This window comes from Microtus pennsylvanicus, chromosome 10 (assembly GCF_037038515.1).
Source record: "Microtus pennsylvanicus isolate mMicPen1 chromosome 10, mMicPen1.hap1, whole genome shotgun sequence".
Lineage (NCBI taxonomy): Eukaryota > Metazoa > Chordata > Mammalia > Rodentia > Cricetidae > Microtus > Microtus pennsylvanicus.
The window spans coordinates 59,196,732-59,214,833 of NC_134588.1; positions in this window are offsets into that span (position 1 = coordinate 59,196,732).

The following is an 18,102-nucleotide window of genomic DNA, read 5'->3' on the forward strand; positions in this document are numbered from 1 at the left end:
AAAAATAGGCTTGGAGTTTTCCAATGGGAACAGGTTTGCTAAGAAAAAAAAAAGTGACTTTTATTTAGCCACTTAAAATAGAAGAAAAATTATACAATCTAGTTCCTCTATACATGTTAGGCTAGTGGTGGATATCTTAAGATCTATCATTGACTTCATTGTTTCCCCTGCAATGAAGTTGAAGAGATGGTTTGGGGAAGACAGATTTATATTTATATTTTTCTTCAATATATGGGACAGCCAAGGGACATTTATTACCAAGTGGTTTCCTTTAATATTAACCCTAGACTGAAGGTACAGAGAAGAATAGAAGGCAGATGGAGCCGTGTCTATGGATTACGAATCCTAGAATTCACTCTTCCAATAAAATAACCGACTCTCCCTGAGACTCAGGAACTGTCATCCATCACCCTCTGTGAGCAAGGGCAGGGAATAAACAGTGAAAATGGGACACAGCATTGAAGTTAACTAGGAATATGTATATTATATATAATGTATATGATGTAATAGAATATGAATAATACTATACAAATGGAACAGGTTATATATATATTTCTAGTTCATTTTAGTTCTGTGTTTTATTATATATATATATATATGCATTACAATAAAATTGTTATTCATTATGGTTTGCATGTAAAATATCTACAGAATCTCCTGAACTTGTTTCCCAGATAGTGGCGCTGTTTGGGGAGGTTGTGGGGTCTTTGGAGGAAGTGAATCTCTGTGGGTAGGCATGAGGTGGGAATGTAGTGAGGGTAGGGATGGCCGGGAGGCATACCCTCCTCCTGGACCTCTCTCTGCTTCCTGACCTTTCCAGATGTGATCCAGCAGCCTTGTGCCGTTGCTAATTCGGTTTTGGTTTTTGATCCTTGGTTTTAGATGTATTTGCTTTTCTTAGTGCTTGTGGATGTTTTGACAACACGCACGCATGTGCACAGTGTGCATTCCTGTTGGATCACCATGTAGGTTCTGGGAGTCACACCTGGGTCTCCTGCAAGAGCAATGAGTACCCCTAACCTCTAAGCCATCTTTCCTGCTCCCAGCCTCATGCTGCACCAGTGAGAGCTATTCTAGCCACCATGCCTTCCCCCTGAAGAGTGAATGCAGATAAACCGTCTGTCCCTTGAGTTACTTCTCATGAAATCCCTTACTGTAAGGATGAGGCCAGTGAGTCTTAGAGTGAATTTCTCAGCATTTGTGGTGAAGTGAGTATCTTAGTCTGCAATAATGCAGTGTGGTATCGTGTCCTGATACATCAGGTATCCTCTAAGCTCTAGGAGGGATGGTGGGACGAGGAAAGTAAACCACATCCTGACAACTCAGCAAGGATAGTCTACTGCCTCCTCTGCAGACAACAAGGTCTGATGTCATTAGTCCACTCGCTTGTGAAGAGCTTGCCCTCTCCTTCAGGGGTGGTGCCACATCAAAGCCGAGGTTGGCCTCTGTTCCCAGCACACTGAGCTTCCAGCAGGAGAGGAACTAGACCTGTGTGTACAGAAGGGGCGCCATTATTAGTTAGGTGGATGGGTAGCACCCAAGCCTGGCTCAATATTCATCGCAGATTCATTGTAATAACAAAAGGGTGGATGAGGAAGGAGACTACCCAGTGTGTGTGGCGGGGGAGGGGGGATGCACACATACCTAGTTTGTCAGCATGGTTATTAGAACTTAGCTTTTTCATCATACTATGGGTGTAAAGTGGACTCCATGAGGAGGCAGAGGAATAGAGGGGCTACAAATGAACATGCCAGACTGAATGGAGAAAAGTCCACGAGGCCTCAACACTACACAAAGAGCTAGGCAACTGAAGAACTCTGGGAGCAGGAGAGTGGTCCTCCCCAGGGAAGAGCACACCAATTTGTTGTCCAGTGCCAAACAGTCAGCTCTGAATATATATATATATATATATATATATATATATATATATTAGTATACAAATGGAACAGGTTATATTTATATATACATATATGCATGTGATAGCAACTAGTGAAGAAAGGAGGTCATGAACTTGAAGGAGAATAGGAAGGGGCTGTATGATAGTGTTAGGAGGGAGGAAATAGAATAGAAAAATGTAATCAAATTATAACCTCAAAAAGAAAAAAAAGGATGGTTATGAAATACCCTTACCAGGGGAAAAATCAGACAGATTGTAACAATATTACAACCCACCGCATTCCTGGAGCTTTCTTCCACCCTTCCCCCATCGTTATCTTTTTCAACATTACCTGCCTTCTACAATGTACAATTTGCTGCATAATTATAGTTTTTATACTATTTGATTTTATATATACATTTCTCTTTCCAGTACACTGAAAATATGATGCTTTATATTTCCCTTAAAATTCTAGCACAGTGCTAAAAGTTTAATAAGTGACTAAATGATTGAAACATCTGCATGATAGAATCACTAGCCACAGCTTTCATCTGCATGATAGAATCACTAGCCACAGCTTCCATCGGCAGCTCCATGACGCCTGCAGATGTGGATAGAACACGTTTGCCCATTATCATTTTATTGACATGAGAAGCTGCCCTTTTTTGTTGTTGTTTTGAGAATGTTTTATAGCCCAGACTGTCCTTGAACCCCATGGTCTTCCTAATGGTGCCTCTGAGTGTTGAGATTATGCACAAACATCACCATGCTTCTACTGAGCGAGTTAGTAAGTTCAGAGAACAGTTAGTTCTTAGAAGATCAAAGAAGGCTCCTTGATGCATTCAGCACATATCTGTGACATGCATACAGACACCCCTCCTGCCAGAGTGCACACAAATCCTGGGGTGTATTTTAATTATCAGAGAAAAGACTTAGCTATGATCTCGGTTTGGGGAAATCGCATGGTAGGAAGGCTACCACAAGCATATATCATCTGATTCTGTCATAATATTGGGGTGGAAAGTTAGCTTAGGTTTAGTCACACGGTGTCAAGATGCTGTATTCAGACTTTGCGTTTATCAAAACATCCCAGTCAGTGGTGACCAACATGTGCTTGGCAAATGAGACCACCAGGAGATAATTCCATTGTTTTTCCACCACTGGGCACCGTGTTTTTTTCTTTTGTTTTGCAAAGTGCATTCATGAAAGACTAGTTTTTTGATATAGTTATTAGAACTCAGCTTTCTATTATGCCAGCTTGTAAAACAGCCTGTAGTCAGATGCCAATGTTGGGTTCACTTCTGGTGAAGACGGTCAGGGTTGGGAGCCGCTGAGTTGCTCTGGTGGCCTAGGACCACAGCAGGTACTGCGCATGCTCCCAGAGGGGTTGGCGAGGCCTCTGAGGCCTAAGAGAGGATGCTGGAGTTCTCGGATCAGTCTGACTTGCTCACCGACCTTCAATAGAGACAGAGGAAAGATAAGTGTGTTTCCTTTCTCATTCTCCTCTCTCTAGTTTCGTAACTGACGCCCACATTCACAGCCACGTGTATAAACATGTAGTATGAGCCGGGATCAGATGTGAGAAAGTACATGCAGTACTTGCCTTTCTGAGTCTGGGTTACATTACTTCCTGTAGTAATTCCTAGATCTATCCATTTCCTCAAAGTTTCATAGTTTCATTTTCTTCATGGAGGAATAAAATCCCATGTGTCATGTTTGCATTATCCATTTATCTATAAACTATGATTTCCGAGCTTTGATCTGGCCATCCCTTCCCCACCTATCCAGTCCATATGGAACAGGGTAATAATAACAAAAAGACTTGGAATTGGATCCAGGCCCCTCACCCTTTACTAGATGAAGGGCTTTAGGCAAATTACAGTTTCCTGTCTGCAATATGGTTCAATACCACTTTGACTGCCAAGGGCTGGCCAGTGGCTGAAGTGAAATGCTGTTTGTAACTCTGCTTCCATGTCTGTGAGGACACCACCTTGCAATGACAGGCAGCTGATAGTCCCCTTACTTCTTACACCCCTTGCTTTCCTGGACAGGCCAATCTTCCTGCTGTTCTCAGATATGGTTTCCTCGTTCACACCTTTGGATAGCGAAGGACTTGGAACACATCAAGGAGACCAAATGTCCTTTTCTCGGTCTTCATCTATGAGACCACAGGACACCGGATTATGTCATGGACTTGAAGTGAATACCCCGGTGAATCTAACCCAACACTAGGCATGTGGAGATTCAGAATATTTAAGGATTTGAAGTAGAACTAACTCAGATAATGCGTGTGCATGCACATGCACTCACACACAAAAATTGTTTCAGTTAGCTATAATTATCAACTTGAAAGCCTGGAGTTGTCTGAGAGAAAAGCCTTGGTTGAGGAATTGTCTAGATTAGATTGGCCCATGAACATGTCTCTCTGTGTGTGATTGTCTAATATTTATTTTTTATGTGTATCAATGTTTTGCATGCATGCATGTTTATACACCACATGTATGTCTGATGTTCACAAGATGTCTGAGGCCATAAAAGGGAGTTGGATCTCCTGGGACTGGAATTGCAGACAGATGTGGGCTGCCAGGTGCGTTCTGAGGATGAGCCCAGGAACTCTGAAAGAACAGTCAGTGCTCTTAACTGCTGTTGATCATCTGCCCCTAGATGTTCACTCCAGACCCCACCTTGGTTATTAATTCACACAGGAGGTCCTAGCCCACTATGGGCAGCAGCATCCCTAGGCAAGTGGTCCTGGTAGCTAGGTAACCATGAGCCTGTGAATGAATGAACCAGAGAGAAGACAGCGAGCAATATTCCTTCGTGGTTCCTGCCTTGAGTTTCTGCTCTGACGTCCCCAAATGATGGATTGAGAATTGGAAGTCTAAGCCTTTTCCTCCACAAGCTGCTTTTGGTTAGAATGTTTTATCACAGCAACAGAGAGGGAACCAGAGTATACACACAACAAATAAATAGACGAGTAATAAAAGCACAATGCATGTCAAACAGAATTTGACAAGGCAGATTTTTTTCTTTCTTTTGTATGTGTTTATCTCTTTTATGGTTTTTGAGACAAGGTCTTGCTCTATAGCTCAGGGAGCCTGGAATTCACTATGTAGTCTAGGCTGGCCTTGACCTCCTAATGATTCTGCCTCAGCTTCCTAAGGGCTGGGATTCCAGATGAAGTCATCACCACCATGCCTGGCTTATACAATGTTTCCTATAAATCATTTGATTTATTTTAGCCATTAGAATACACTCAGTGGGCTTTCATTATGCTTTTTGAGGTGGTTCAGTTTGTTCCATTTTCAGCCATGATCTCGTGTGTCGGAGAATAGATACTCAGAGGCAGCAGACACCACTACTGGCCAGAACTAGCGAAGCTTACCAGCCTAGAGCTGCCAAGGGGGATTCTAAAATAGACTATCTGCTGTGCACCCTGGTGTCGCTTCTTCTGGTGTCCTTCCTCCTCTCACCAGGTCTCAGTGATATTTCCTCAAAATGGTGAAGCGCGTTGAGATACTTATTCAGGATCCTAAAATCAGGAAGATTTGAACACCTCCTGGATATTCCAATATCCGTTTACCGTGACATTGAATTTCGCAATGGCCACACCATGAGCAGCATCTGTCTGCCCAGCTATGACGACCGAGTGAGCCATTCTTAGCTTGCTCTCAGAGGAAAGAGGAACAGCTGTGCAGATCTGACTCCCTGGCCAGCCTAACATCCCTAAACGACAACAAAATGGGTCGACATGCCACGCTACATGGAGCATGTTAGAAATTTCTGAACTCGAAAAGCTGCGGTGCAGTAATATGTTAGCAACACATTCTTTTTCTCTGCATCTTTGTAACCTGTCTCTCTCTTTCTGTCTTTCTTCAAAGTTTTATAACTCTCAGAAAAATTTAAGTCTGGCACCTGCTGATTTAAACTGAATGGCGTTTATTGCTTTCTGACACTAGGTTTCAAAACTTGATCTAATGTTAAAAATGAAGCATTGCCATTCAAGTAAAATCAATACCACTTGCATTTAGGTAACTGTTTCAAAATAAAATTTCCTTCAAATGTCAGGTCTTGGCATAACAGATATATGGATAGATAGAAATGGACCAATATGTCTCTTATGTGTATATGCACATCTATATAAAACATAAAATGCTTTGATTATATTTTATGTGGTTTATTTTTATGATTTTAACATACACACACACACTGTGGTTTGAATGTATTCTCTTTGCAAAAATTCAGCTGTTGCTTAGGTGATAATGTTCAGAATTGAGACTTTTTAAGAGTCTATTGAAGCCGTACAGTCTTTTTTCTAGTTAATGGGGCAAAAGCCCATGGCAAAGACACTTCATTTAACATTTGTCTGGTTGGCCCTTCTGCCTACCACCATACGAAGGCACAATATCAAGACACTATCTTGGACGGGGGAGAGGCTATCTCCAGACAACTGTATCTGTCCACATCTTACCTTGGACTTCTCACCCTTCAGAACCATGAGCAATAAAACTCTGCTGTTTATGAATGTTTCAGCCCATGGCACTTCTGTTAGAGGAGCCTGGGCTAAGACAATACATGTATGATAGTCTTTAGTCATGGCATTCCATAGCCAGTGAGCTGAATGTGCCACTGGCTCTTCCCCACCGGGCACAGAACTCATTATTGGAGATGTCATCATCTGTGGTCTTAGTTTTGTTCATAATGCAGAGGGATCCATAGAAAGAATGCTTAGGGCTTTGTGGTCAGACAGCTCTGTTCATAATGCTGACTCTGCCTCTTACTAAAAGCCTTGTTTTTCCTGTTAGGAATGAAATGAACTTAGCACTCCCTATCTGTTGCACTGTTGTGCGGACTAAATGAAATATTCATGCAGAACGTTCGGTGCAGGACCCGTCACCTCTGGTAGTAATTATTGGTAGCATTACATCACTGTATCTTTGTCTTTCCTTTCAGATAATGTGTCTTACAATTTGGTGATGGATTTTCTATTCATCTTTTCCATAATTATTGTGCCCTTTCTTGCCTTTTGTCCATTAGGCAGTTTTCTGATATTCCATTTTCTCTTCTCTGTCATATTTTGGTCAAATAGGTCTACATTATTATCTTAGTAATTGCAGTTGAGATCACAACTTCCATTCTTGAATTTTATAGTTTACCCTCTGTGTCTGCATGTCGTGTCATGTGTGTGTATCTATGTTCTAATGTATGTGTGTGTATACATGTATGTGTATGCGCGTGGAGGTCCAAATTTGATGTTAGATGTCTTTCTATATTGCTTTCTATTTTGTTTATTGAGGCAAAGTTTCTCGATGCACCTGGAGCTCACCAATTCTGTCTATTCCTGGTAGTGAGCTTGTTCCAGGTATTCCGTCTCTACCTGCTGAGTGCTGGGGTGGTTAACTTCTCTGCCTGCCCGACTTTTACATAGGTCCCGAGGATCCGATTCCTGGTGCACATGCCTGCACAGCATCATTTTATCCAGTGAGCCATCTCCCCAGCTCCATTCTACCTTAAATTAGACATTTGTCACTTTCTAAACAAAGGGATGATTCTATAGTAGTTGATCTGTTTCTTTCCCTTCCACAGTTTGTGTTACTTTTTCCTTGTCTCACTTCTGTCCTTTTTATTTAATGCCACAAGAAATAGTTACTCTAACCGCTTTCCACGGTATATTACTTACTTTTCTGAGGATGTAACAAAATACCATGACCAAAAGCAACTTATTAAAGAAAGCGTTTGTTTTGGTTTACAGTTAGAGAAGATAAGAGGAGGAATGACACCAAGCGGCAGGCGTGGTGACAGGAGAAGGGAGCTGAGGGATGGCATCTTCAGTCACAGACGTGGAGTGCAGAGAGAACTGGAAGTAGGGCAAGGCTGTAAACTCTCAAAAGCCACAACATACTTTCTCCAGCAGGGCCCTAGCTAGATTCCTATCCTCCGCAGACAGTGCCACCTGCTGGGGACCAAGTGTTTACTACACCTGCCGGTGGTGGACGGTTCTCTTTCAAACCCTCACAGGCTTCAATCAGAATAGCATTGCTAAACTAATGAAATGCAGAGCAAATACTAGGATCCAGCTGATCCTCCATCAGGCCAGACATTAAGGGGTTTCGCAAAGATGTAAATCAATGCTAATCTTTTCATCAAAGTTTCTTTGTTCTGAACAGGAAAGTGTTTTCCTAAAGTATGTTATTTATGCCCACATACATTGCACTATTATTTTTTAAATGAGCAAGTACTAGAAAATCTTTAAAATGTCCACTTAACTTCCAATTATAGTACATATCAATGGGCATAAGTCACATAAAGAATGTTCTTTCATGGTCTTTGACAGCTTCAGGAGCATGAAGGAGTTGGAGAGATGTTGTTTACTAGATGGCTAAAAGTTCAAATTGGTTTTTATGTCATTTAGAAACCTTATATAGGTACATATATGTATATAGATAATGTACATTTCCTTTGTGCAGTAAATTGCTCTTTAATTAGTTTTGTAAGAAATATTACTCACTAGGGATAGCTTCTTAAGAATATGTTTAAATATTGATAGCGAATCACTACAAAACAAAACACACCAAAGCTAGGAAGGAAATAAAGTAATCTTCTCCATTTAAGACAAAAGGGAAAATAGACGCACAACATCCATTACCAAATTCCCAAAGGCAGAAATTCGGATTTCGATGACTGCAAGGCAGAAAATGCTAAGAGGGAATGTATGTGTTTTATATGAAGTGAACCTCTGTGCTCATTGAATGAAATCTGGGTCATTAACAACAGCCGTTTTACTGATTGTAATTGCTGCGATGGCAGAAACTAGGAATTTCTCGTCGTAAATATTCATGCTGTAATGTGTTACCTGCAGTTCAACTGTGCCAACTGCTCTCATCTGAACTGTAAAACTGGATTCCAGTTAGGGAATGCTAATGGGAGTAGCACCTTAAACTGGAGCTCAGTGGGCCCTCTAACATCCCAGGAGTCCAACTGCTGTTGTTACCATCCTTATGAGTCATTAATTAATAATAACTAGGTGACGGGGAAGGTTTTGATCTTCCTTTATTGCAATGCCATAAAGCAAACACATTTACGATGTGAACTGTAAGTTACACATTTACTGCCTTTACCACATTATCTACTTTTAGATTTTTAACACAATTTTATTTTTATTTTTATGACGTGTGTGTGTGTGTGTGTGTGTGTGTGTGTGTGTGTGTGTATGGGTTGTGACTGCAGGTCCTGTGGAAACCAGAAGAGGGCACTAGACACCCTAGAGCTGGAGTTAGAGGCATCTGTGAGCCGGCTGATGTGGGTGCTGGGAACTGAGCTTAGTTCTCTGCAAGAGCAGCATGCTCTCTTAACTGCGGAACTGCCTCTCTACTAACCCACACATATAGATTTAAAAAATCATGTGTGTGTGTGTGTGTGTGTGACAGTGTGAGTGTAGCAGTCAGAGGAGAACTTTCAGGTTTCAGTTCTCTCCTTCTACCATGTAGGTCCTGGGATGAGACTCAGGCTCTTTCTTGGCGGCCGGTGCTTTTACTACTGAATCATCTTGTCGACCCTATTTTTATATTTTAGAATGAACCCAAACCGATTTGGGGGTGACTTTGTGAATGTAATTCATCTAAAATTTCCAAAACCTTTTGGAAACATGTCTACACAAAGCTCATTTTACACCAAGGGCATCATGCAATTAATCTTGACTAGAAGAGAAATGTACTCCATTGTATTCTATTGATAAAGAATTGATAGGAATCGGAAACAAAGGGGTGAGGAAATGAACCGCGTCCATTGGATGGTGGCATGTGTGAAAATCGTTTAAATGGGCATTGGAAAGTTACTATTCACAGAGGACAGTGTGGCTGGAGGTAAGAGAATGTACCCAATTTTAAGAAATCTTCCTCTCCCTTGCAATGTACAAATCATCTGTCACAAACTAAGTAGGAAGGATATTATACAACTTGAAACAAATTATATCCAGTGTGTGATATATTACCCTTCCATGTTTATAGCTAAAGATACTGAGACATAGTGTGTTTCATGGCTTCTTCGAGGGAGCTGCTCGGATGGGGTTGAGTAGGGTTGGTTTTGGAAACTTATGTTCCAGAGTTTCTCCCTGGGAACGTCTTTCTTGATATATTACTCACACAGCTCTGTGATAGGGAGCTTCTGGAGAATTAACTACACGTCAGGGTAGATGCCCAGAAAGAGGATGAATGTGTGGTCCTCAGCTGACGGGACAAGAGGTGGTTAGATGGAGTTCATGTATTCAGTGTCACGGTCTCTCTGTAATGAGTGATGGAACCCACAGAGAAGATGGCTGTTTTTTTTCCCATTAGGTATTTTCTCTTTTATTATATTTTTATTTTTAAAATTTAAATATATGTTGATTATATTCTTTCCCTACCCCAACAAATAGCCCAGGAACCTATTGGAAAACTAAATAATACTAGCCTAAAAACATATTAATAAAATGACTTCTAATGATATTTCAATATACACATAGATCAGTGCCTTGTACAGCCATCATCAGAGAAGCTTCCTCCTGCAGCAGATGGGAACAGATACAGAGACCCACAGCCAAATAATATGCAGAGAGTGAAAGACCTTGGAACACTCAGCCCTAAATGAGATGTCTCCATGAAATTCATGCCCTCAGAGCTCAGGGAACCCCATAGAAAAGGAGGTGGGAAATAGTGTAAGAGCTTGAGGGGCTGGAGGACGCCAAGAAAACAAGGGGAGGACTGCTTTTAAATAAGGATGTAGACAACGCTCTGGCTATATAAATAGAAATTTATTCAAATAACAGATGTGTAGTTTTTGCCATATTTTCTCATTTGTTACTGGAAGTGTAGTTAGCTTTATCTGAAAGAATTGAGATTTTTATTTAAAACGACATCTATGATTTTGGATGGTTAATAACAAGAACTTTGAATTATTTGCTGGTCTTTGTGCATACTCTAGGACCGGGTTGTGTGCCCTTTGTTGTCTCTCAGCATCCCTTGAACACCTTAATTGCACCAAATGAACTTTCACTAAATGAGCATCCAGGTACGGGGCTAGGTGCTGGAAACAGAAAGAAGATGGTGATTCATTCTCTCCCATTTGTAATGGCGTGGCTATTTGGCTGTCTTATAGTTGCCCAAGGGAGGAGACAAATACGTCCGCGAGAAAGGGTTTATTTTATCTCAATTCTGTCAAAGCAAAAAAGTCAAGGTGGAAGGGACGTAAGAGAGCTAGCTTAATCACAGGCATGGTTAACAGCGGAATGAGTGCTTGCATGCTTCCGAGTCAGCTCGCTTTTTCTTTTCTTGCGCAGTTTAGGGATTAGTGTCACCCAGTGAGGCCTGGTTTTCCCCACCTTAACTAAGACAATCAAAACAATCCCCTACAGACACACCAACAGGCCAGCCTGGGCTAGGCAGTCCTACACTGAGATTTCCTTATCTTTTACTTTCTGTCAAGTTGAGAGTTGGAAGGAACATCACAAGAGACTAGCTCTAAAGAGCAAACTGTCTTGCTTGAGAGAAGCTCTGACACTGGAGGACAGCCTGACTACTGACAGGTTCCCGTGTCGTTAAGACACTCAGACCACGTCGGAGGAAAAACCGAAGGCTGCACAGAGAGACAAAACAAAGGACAGCCCTGTTCCTCCCCAGCTCTGCCCACCCTCTGACTGTAATCTAATAAGAAACTTTAGCCAGAGCCTTCTATTGAAATGAGGAGAGGTAACACAATTGTTTTCAGGTGCTAGGCCCTGGGTTGATTTATTATATAATAGCAGCTAACTCAAATAAGCTCTACTCATTTTTCAAACCTTGAATTATTTGTTTTTGTTTTTAGTCCACTGGACTAAAGATCATTTAGGAGAATAATTTTGGTTTCCGTGTCTTTTCCTTCCCTTTTTATTTATTTACTTTTACTGTACCTGAAGAGAGGGTGCCACATGGAGGGGAGAACTGTTGGATGCCCCACATAATTTGTCCTTATTGTCTCCGCCATCGACATGTAGAAGTGACTAGTTGGCTGCTGTCCCCGTCCTGAGGCTGACATGATGAGTCTGTTATGGTGAGAACGTGATATTAATCCCTGTGCAGCTGTGAGTCATTGTGGCTCCTGAGGCCAAACTACTCAATAGGTTAGTTTTATTGCTTCTGAGATGAGAAACAGATACCAGAGCTTGTCGGCATGTGAGGTCTATGATACAGGACAGTCCCTGGCACATATATAACTACCTCACGCATAGGAGCAGACTCTTTGGCAGAGAGGGAAAAACCACAAACTCACATTAGATCCAATGAGAAGGTTAGTTCCTCTAGGCACACTAGTCCAGCTAGGACTCATCTGGGCTCTTGGTGTTGTGGTGGGACATATGGTATCGTTACTGTGTACAGAACAAGGGACCCGTAGTTCTGAGTGGCCAGCTTGGAGAAGAAATCTCAGCACCCTCTTATGGAAATAATAATCACGGTAAAGACTATCTCTATGACTTCACAGTGTCTGGTGGGGTGAGGCCCCTTCCACAGCAGGGGAACACAAAGGAGAGGACTTGAAGGTAGGAGGGGGACTCTTAAAGAGAGGCCTTTTTTTCTCACTCTTGTTTCCTGTCAGCATGAGGTGAGCAGCCTCTGCCTCTAACCCTGCTGCTGTGGTGTGCTCACCATGGGACCAGGGCTAGTGGAGCTGAGGACCATGGGCTGAAACCACCAGTGAACACATGTCTTTCCGCTTTAGTTGTTTGTGTTAGGTCTTCTGTCAGAGGGACTCAGTCTGACTAATACCTCTGCCTTTTTCGAAAGTGTTCTTTTCCCAAGGCAGTGCTAGCCTCTCTGAGCACACAGAATGCTGTAGGTCAGCAGGTATGCAAGTAGAAATTTGGTCTTTGTACACCTGTCAGTTTTACCTAAGTAAGCTCCCAACAATCATTTTTCTTTTCACGCCAGATTTTACTTAAACATTGTAGTTTCCAGATCTTTCTTGTGTGGCTAAAATTGTATTTTCTTTTGTTTTCTACTTACCATGCCCTTTTGTGGTTGTATTTTCCTACCTTAGGATGGTTAATCTTTTAAAAAATTTAAACAAATAAAATACAGGTTTTTTTTATTATTTGAGAATTTCACGTATGAATACGATATATTTTTATCATACCTCTGACATCCTCTGTCTTCTCTCAGACCACTCAACATCCTGCTTCCAACTTCATACCATCTTTAAAAGCAGTAAACTATTGATTCTGGTTAGAGCTATCCACCTAGACACTGCCGTATCGTCATCCATGAAGAGTGGATAATCTAGAAGAGTCCACGCCCTAAAGAAAACTGACTCTCCCAGAAGTGTGATGCTTAAATTTGTCAGGTGGACTTTGAACCACCTAGAAACCATACCTATGAGCATTTCCTTGAGAGTAGGCATGTGTGTGTTTTTAAGAATATTTATTTATTTTTAGAGTACTGGTGTTTGGCCGGAATGCGTGTCTGTGTACCGTGTGCACACAGTGCCATGGAGGCCAGAAGCCATCACTGAATCCTTTGTAACTGGAGTTACAGATGGTGTTTAGCCAGCATGGCTGCTGGGAACCAAACCTGGGTCCTTTGGAAGAGCGATACGTGCTCTTAGCCTCTGAATCTTCTCTCCAGACCATTAAGAGTGTTGTTCAACAGGTTTAACTGAGAAGATCCACCTTGATTTTGTGTGGTTTATCCATGGTTTGGGGCTCCCAGGATGAATAAAAATGGAGAAAGGAGAAAAAGGCACAGATCAGTGTAGTGATGAGGCGAGCAGGTCTGCTTTTCATCCTGCTCAGCTCCCGCATGGCTCACTTTACACCCGAAATAACAACACACAAATTGTATTCACTTAAACACTGCCTGGCCCATTAGCTCTAGCCTCTTACTGGCTAACTCTTACATCTTGATTAACCCATATCTAGTAATCTGTGTATCACCACGGGGTCGTGGCTTACTGGGAAGATTCTAACCTAACCTATGTCCGTCTTGGGCCGGAGCTTCATGGCATCTGTCTGACTCTGCTTTCTTTCTCCCAGAATTCTGTTTGGTCTACTCCGCCTATCTAAGCTGCTGTCCTACCAAAAGGCCAAGGCAGTTTCTTTAGTTAACCAATGAAATCAACACAAAACAGAAGACCCTCCTACATCAGATCAGGGGTGTTCTCCTTTCTTTGCTTTGGGATCTATGTACAGGTGAGCAAGCTCTCATCACCACAGGTTCACATCATCAGCCCTCTGCCATGTGTTTTCTGTCAGAGTGGACCATACCCCTAAATCATCAGACAAGACAAATTCTTTTTTTTTAAAATATTTATTTATTATGTATACAATATTCTGTCTGTGTGTATGCCTGCAGGCCAGAAGAGGGCACCAGACCTTGTTACAGATGGTTTTGAGCCACCATGTGGTTGCTGGGAATTGAACTCAGGACCTTAGGAAGAGCAGGCAGTGCTCTTAACCTCTGAGCCATCTCTCCAGCCCCAAGACAAATTCTTCATCTCTAATGTTTTATGACAGGCATTTTCTTACAATAATTAGAAAAATAATTAATATAGAAAAAAATTGGTTTTGGGGGTAGGGCTATTGCAAGGGCAAATTGTCCGTAGAGTTTTTAGGTCTTTAGATCCAAAAATAGGAACTGTCATCTTGGCTTGGTCTATGATCAGTATATCAAGTGCCTGATCAGATCTACTTGCATTTCAGATATATATGTTTTGTACCTAAGATTAAACAAGAACAAACAACTAATTTCTATCCCAATAAAATTTTAATAATATTAAAAATAATATTAAAATTTGTCTTTATAAGAAGTACTATCATACTAAGAACTTACATGTTTATTTTTTGTAGGCATGTACGTGCATACAGGTGTGTTTATGTGCACATGTGTGTACTGATGTGAATGCACATGTATTTATTGTGGAGGCGAGAGAACTACTTTGGGTGTCATTTCTTAGGCATCATCCATCTTCTAAAAATACTATTTTTTTTGTCAGAGCCTCAATATGTAGCCCAGGCTGGCCTGGAACATGCTCTGTAGACCAGGCTGGCCTAGAACTCACAGATATCTACCTGCCTCTGTTTCCTGAGTGTTGGGATTAAAAACACACACACCAGACCTGTAATAGCCATCTTCTATTTTTGAAACCGGGTCTTTAATTGGCAAGCAGTCTAGGGTGAAAAGCTATCCCTTGGGATCTCCTGGCATGCATTTCCCCAGCACTCTGATCACAAACATGTTCTTGATTCCAGACCAGCATGGACTACATCATGAAGTCCTGTCTCAAAAACCATTTTTGAAAGATTGATAGTGTCCAAGAAATGACACCCAAAGTAGTCCTCTGAACTCCATGTACACATATGCACATTCACATCAATAGTCCATGTGTGCATAATTTGCACATGCCTGCACGTTAGCCTCAGGCTCTTAACCAACTGAGCCACCCCCAGACCCACACTGATTACATCATGACTCCTTTGAGACGGGAGACAGCTTAGATGAGGGGACTGATGACTTGGGGGACGTTAAATAAGGTATCACAATAAACATGGATTCAGAGGGCCATGATTAGGGCTTTTTTCTTTATCACATTCTCGCTGTGTGTCCTTAGGTCAACCAATGAATCACTCTGATTCATTGATCATGGCTTATCACTCTGGGGAACAGAGGCCCTCATGGGCTTGTCATTTTCCCTCGACCCAGAGGATTTTGTGGGTGACGGACACAGTAGGATGTAGACTTTGTGTTTCCTTCTGTTATCCTGCAGTGACTAAACTGCCTTTCAAGGGGATAGGAAAGCCTTCCTCCCACTACATCATAATGCTTTGTCTCCTTTAAGTTCAATGTGTGTTGCAATATATTTATTCCCAGTAGTAAGACGGGTTTTGTTCTCTTTTCCTCTTGGAACCACTGAAAAAGTGAAACATTTACCCTCTACGCTACCAGCTGGGCTTTCCCCTAGTTTCTGTGGATAATAGCTCCTGTCAACAGGGTCCTCTGAAGTAGAAAAAAACTGTTGGAGCAGCTGCCTGAGGAGCTCAGGGTCTGGTCATGGATAAAACCCTGTGATGGGTTCCTACCATCCCTGGACCCTGTGTCTGCTCTCTGTCTGGTCAGATTGTCCTATACCCACGGGAAATAGCCTAAAGCCTGTGGCATGGATGAGGACATTATTTTCATGGAATCTTGATGCTGCTTTTTTTTTTCCAGGCTAAAGGTCACTAGTACTGCCAATGTTGGAAGAGAACAAACAGCTTTCCCAATTTTAATCTTTTAAAGTAGTGTGGGAAAAAGGATTCGCATATCCATAATCCTGATTCAAAATGTCCTGGGCTTCAAATGATCAGTAGTGTCTTGGGATATAAGAATAATTAATAATTCCAAGCAAAGAACACCAACACAGAAACATTTTAATTGGTACACGGAAGGGCGGTTGAATATATAAAGGAACTAAAAGCCCAGGGGGATTACTTGTACAAAAAGAGGATGGTTCTGAAGACATGGTTTTGTGGATTGGATTTCAGGGATAGATCTACTTTTACAAGGCCTGGATCCTTGATGGTGAGAACAGAAATGTGGAGAATATAAAAAAAATGAAAACAAATTATGGTCAAGACAGTTCTGATTTTGTAGCTTGGGAGTGGATATATTATTCGATATTTATTTATTCATTCAAAAACTGTTATACATATGATGCATGTAATTGAAACTGACTCATTTTTAGAGCTGTTTGAGGTTCACAGCAGGTGCAGAGATTTCCACATATTTCTTGTCTCTACACATGGTTAACCTCCCTGATTGTGAAAAGCTCCCACTAGATATTGGATTTATGTATAAAACTGATGGACCACTATTCAACTCTGGAAGTTAAAACCATAGTATCAACGTACTGTAGCTATTGCCATACTTAGGGTAGTGCCATGGCAGGTGCTGTGTAAATATTGCATGTGACCACTTTCAAAGGACCAGTGGTTCTTGATATTTCACTCGTGATATGTAAAACAGTGATATCCTGAGGTGTCAACATTTTCCTGGCCCACTCATCCTCAACATGTAATTTACAATAATAATAAACAATTGACTTCTTGTCTCCCCATATGTAGAATAAAGCCTTGGGTTTCAGATATATATATATATATGTTCTCAACTTGAAATATTCTTATTATTGCATTTTTTTATTTTGTTTGAAACATTCTGAAGGCTAATTCTTTAAAGTATTTGACGTATTTCCAATGTAAGTTTTGGTCAATGGTTGTCTTCTAAGAATTCTGGTCATTTCTGTTTCCCCTGGATTATAACTATTAGTTAAGATTTCACGTATACTTGCTAGTAGAATCAATGCATAATAGTAGCTGTATAACTTTACAATCTATTCTGTTTCTATTCTAATATGATTCTCCCTAAACTTTGTGTATGTATAAAGGTATCTTATTCTTAACGTTTTCACTATCCTGTCAACTGATCACTGTGGCAAGATTGAGAGACTGTGGAATGCTCAGCCTTCAATGGGGCATCTGTCTCACACCCCTTCTACCGAAGAACCAGAGATTATAGCAGGACAGGTGGATGGAGAGATTTTTAAGAACCAGATGTTGGGGGGGGGCTGCTGCAAAGCTATTTCTGGACATGATGGGGCTGTTGCACATAGGAACTCATAATAATAGGGACCTGTACTGATGTAGGTGGGTCTTCTATCTATCTGTTGTTTCATTGGTTGATTAGTAAAGAAAACTTCTTGGCCTGATAAGTCAGAACATAGGTGGGTGGAGTAGTCAGAACAGAATGCTGGGAAGAAGGGAAGTGAGGCAGACGCTATGAAGCTCCAACCCAAGATGGACATAGGTTAGAATCTTCCCGGTAAGCCACCAACTCATGGTGCTATACACACTGATAGAAATGGGTTAATCAAGATGTGAGAATTAGCCGATAAGAAGCTAGAACTAATGGGCCAGGCAGTGTTTAAAAGAATACAATTTGTGTGTTGTTATTTCGGGTGTAAAGCTAGCCGTGCGGAAGCCGGGCAGGACGAAAAGCAGGCCTGTCTGCACCTCCTTCTACACTGTACAAGATTAAACCAGCCAAAAGTCCTCACTGTGGGTGATTTGGGATCTTCTGAAGGCCCACCTACCCCTAGCTGAAGAACCTATGGGCAATCGGTTGCAGCTGGTGAGGAAGGGTTTCTTTCAACTTGCTTCAGGGACGCCGCTCCTGATAATTTGCTCACGC